At 31.3% G+C, this 4,421-nt stretch overlaps 1 long non-coding RNA gene across 2 annotated transcripts; it reads left to right on the forward strand.

The window, feature by feature from the left end:
• Positions 765 to 3,432, forward strand: LOC107608313. 2 transcript variants are annotated; one of them, XR_002349984.1, is made up of 4 exons: positions 765 to 1,143; positions 1,526 to 1,685; positions 2,358 to 2,479; positions 3,202 to 3,432. It is a non-coding gene; the product is annotated as an uncharacterized LOC107608313 (long non-coding RNA). The 2 variants fall into 2 exon arrangements; XR_001612805.2 differs by having other exon boundaries at positions 766 to 1,143; positions 2,375 to 2,479.

The raw sequence follows: 4,421 nt of genomic DNA on the forward strand, positions 1-4,421 counted from the left end.
TTAAAACAAATATTAGTTTTTGTTCCATTCAATTCTCGCTCTAAAATTTAACATATAATTTTATTATAATTGAATATTTTGTATAATTTTAGTGATTGAAAAAAATAAGAAAAAATTATACAGTTTAATTTGAGTAACTTTTATTATGAAAAAGTTATGACTTATTTTATTAATATGAACTCTTTATTTTTAGAAATTAATCAATTTAGAGTAATTTAATTAGTTTTATTAATATTTGGAGGTAAGTTAATTAATATTTTTGTGTAATTTTTATAATTGATTATTTCACATAATTTGAAATTAAAAGTTCAATAATGGAAGAATTATATATAATTTAATTTAAGTAATTTCTATTATGAATAAATTATGGTTTATTTTATTAATTTAAATTCTTAGAAAAATAATTTATTAAGAATGATTAAATTAATTTTTATAAATACTTCAAGTTTAAAATAATTAATATTTTTGACTTTAAAATGTATTTCACAAAATGTGATTAATATATTTATTTTATAATTTAAAATTAAAAATAATTATTTGAGCTCATTGATATATTAATGAATAAAAGTTTATGATGTAAAAATAATCTTTATAATATTATATTTAAATTCTAAATTATTATTCTATCTCAAATATTTTATAAAATGGTATATTACTCGTATATATTTTATGCTAACTCTAATTCCCAAATAAAACCCTAATTTTATGATGTCTAAACCTAACATAATTAAAATACACACATACAGTTAAAGAAGGGGAAATAGAGAGAAGGGGAAACGAGAGAAGAGGGGGAGCGAGAGGAGGGGGTGATCAGAGAACGGGAAGGAGAGGAGAGGGGAAGGGAGAGGCGCTACCGGTGGTGACCACAGCCACCGTCGCCGCTGACCTTGAGGGGAAAACGAGAGTGAGAGAGAGACACGTACAGAACGCGTGATGCGAGGAAGAGAAGGAGCTCATCTTCGTTGCTGCTGTTGATGGAAGCTGCCGCTGTCGCTAGAAGGAACCAAACAGGGGGAGGAGATCACTTTGATGTTGCCGTAGAGAGGAAGGAATGGACGCGTGTGAGAAAGGGACGCAACAGAGGAGGAGCCGTTCTTCTGCCGCCGCCGCCTCCGGAATTCCTGGTCGCCACCGTCGTTCATGGTGAGTTGTTTGTGCCCTAGCTACCAGGACCACCATTTCTGAACTCTTATTGCTCTGTAACAATCCTATAGATCAGGCAAGTCAATTTTTTATTGTGAATCCTTTTTTCAAATTGTGTTCTATGTAGCTTGTAGGAACATGTGGTTTCATGCGGCTAGATTATAAGTTTCAGGTTTAAGTCTCATCTTGATTGTGTCATGTAACTTAGTGAGATTTTTTTTATGAAAATACTACCTTACATGTTTTTCATTATTTCTTATTTGGAAATCTTCACATGTGTCAATTATTTCGATACACCTGCCATCATAGCTGAGGTGAATTCTCATTTTATTTTTGTGTCAATTGTACTTTTATTGTTGTATCTTTCTGCTGTTTGATTTAGGTGTATGATAATGAAATTATGATCATGAAGTAATGATCATGTGAATGTTTGATTAATGTGTGGTGAGTATGGTAGAATGCTATTCGTGAAGGATACAGATGGTATACCCCTAATGCCGGAACATTTGAATTGTGCAGAGCGATTTGTCATAAGTTGAAGGGTTAGCTAATTTATGCACTTTAAATTTTTGTGTTTTGGTTACTTTGGTTAATTTTTTTACTAATTTTTTGAGATGGGGGCTTATATGGCTTTTGACAATTTTCCTGAATTTTTATTGCAGAAGAGAATGGAATTACATATACTCTTGATTAGATTGTGGTAAGCAATGGAGTAAAGCAGAGTATTGCTCATGTAGTGCTTGTAGTTTGTTCTCCCGGCGATGAGGTATGTAATGGCTCTTTACCTTACTTGCGAAGACATTATGCCAGTTAAAGAAAAATGGTGAGTGTGCTGTAAATTAGTGTTGGAATACAGGGTTAGGGGATAAAATTGACTTCACCATTTAATATCTTGTTTCTCATTGCTTTTGAGTTTTTGGGGGTGAAATTTCTATTGTGATTCAAAGACCAAACAAAGGGTGCAATAAAATTTGTGTTAGTTTTTCTTATAGATCAGAGATCTTTGTAGAAAAGATAAAGTATAAGAGCTCTTTAGGGTTTTCTTTCTGAATTTGTTCATGAAATTGCTGTTTGATTTGTTCTTTTGTTTACCAGAACTCTTTTTTTCCCTTCTTGAATTGAATGTGGATTGGAGAAGTGTGAATTGAATTGTGTTGTCTTTTCTCTTCTACAGGTGTAATTCTTGACTTTTTTTTATTTTCTTCTTACTTCAGACTTGTTTTCAAAGCAGTCAACCTTGGTTAGGAAATATTGTCAATTGTAGTGCCTTCTGCTATGGCTTTGATAGCTGATCCTATTGCTTCACTGGTTGACACAACATTCATTGGCTGAATAGGTATATGTTCCACCATTAACTCCAAGTTTGCTAAGTGTCTTATAGCAGAAAATATAAAGAAGGAGATAGAGATAAGATAAAATGGTCATGTCTCTATTTATAGCCATGTATCTGTCTCTTTTTTGAAACAAGTTTGTGTCTGTCAATATTTTTATGTTTCTATCCTAAGATAGCATAATTTATAACAATTTCGCATAATTTTTATTTTTAATTTCTGTTTTGAATGATAATGTTCTGTTATAACTAAATTATGCATACCTTTTACAAGTAAAAGGTGAACCAAACATATCCTTGAGTTATATGGATCAGGAAAAACTTACACTGGTAGAATTCAATTGAAGTTTTCTTTGGAAAAAACTAAGATTTAATTTAATTCCTTGAGCTATTAACGTTCTTGATCAACACAAGAGTCAAAATCATATGTTGACTTTTTCAAGAATAATTGTCAATGGCAGCCTCTTTAGACATTTTACAATCTCAAAATGATGGTTTACTTGTATTTTCATTGGTAGTTTGTTTCTTCTTGTATTATATTTAAATGAGATTATTAATTTGCTTGACCAAATTAATATTAGCTATTATGACCCAGCTATTAATAAAGAAATTCATAAGGAAAATCACTAGCAGTTATCTTTCTTTCCCTTATCCCCTCTCTCTATTAGTAAGCATTATTAGCATTAGGTTTAGTATTATATTTAATTTGCTAATTTTTTTGTTCACAGGAAAATCATTATGAAGGTGAGGGAGAACTTAATCACACATTGTGAATATCAAACACTAGAGAGTAAAAATTACCAATTTGTGGAGATGATGGGGAGTCTATTTGCTATTGTAATATATCAAATCTCTTGTTTATGATTAGATATTGTTATGACTTAAACTTTTATTATGTGATTTTAAAGTATCTTAGTTTATTTGACTTTTAAAATCTTTGTTTTTATAGGTCACAAACATGTATGAATCTTATAGAGTACGTTATAAATCAAATGTTCAGTTAGTTTTCTTTAGTGATTTGATTCGGATAGTTGGAATATGAATCTATTGACACTAAAAAATAGTTGAAATATTAATTTCAATGCAACATGAGAAAATTATTGTAAATAAAGAAATATATAACAAGAAAACACCGTTGTCAAAAGTTGCCAAAGATAATGGTATTAAAACCGTGGTCAAAGGTAGTTCTAAAATGGCAATGGTATTAAAACCGTTGCAAAAAAACAACACCAAAGGCAACGCTTTTAAACCGTTGTCTTTGTGAATAACAAAACTACAACAGTTTAAAACTGTTGTCTATCTAGTTATGGTTTTAAACCGTTACGTGATGAAAGAGAACGGTTTTAAACCGTTTCCTATCTAGTAACGGTTGTAAACTGTTCTCTAAAAATTGTTGTCAAAACCGTTGCCTATGCCAGTAACTATAGCAACGGTTTTTTTGGTTGCCGTTTCTTTAGGTAAAAAACCGTTGCCTTTGAGCATTGGCAACGGCCGCATATACCACATGTCAAAAACCGTTGCCAAAGCGTTGCCTAAAGTTTTAGCAACGGTTAGTTATGGGTGATGAGGTTTCTGTGGCACTAAGGCTAGAACACTAGGCTTCATTCTTTGATCCGGAAGATCTAACCTTGTCTGTGGTATTTTGAGTAGGATCACAACGGAGAATGAATTGCGTGAGCTTCACCCTCATTTATATTGAATGACCACTGAAAACAGCATTTGATATGAATTAGAGGAGATTGACTTGATGAGAGGACATGAGTTAATCACTTATAACTTTGCCATAGAATGAATCATTCATTGTTAAAGTAGTCTGTAAGAATTATTAATCCAGAAAGATAAAGCATCTCCAAAGCCTTAACTGATTTCTTATTATCGTTTCTTTATCAATTCTTTATTATTTTCTTTATTTTCTTGTTTATGCACATTCAACAACAACCATTATCTT

This window comes from Arachis ipaensis, chromosome B07 (assembly GCF_000816755.2).
Source record: "Arachis ipaensis cultivar K30076 chromosome B07, Araip1.1, whole genome shotgun sequence".
NCBI classification, from domain to species: Eukaryota; Viridiplantae; Streptophyta; class Magnoliopsida; order Fabales; family Fabaceae; genus Arachis; species Arachis ipaensis.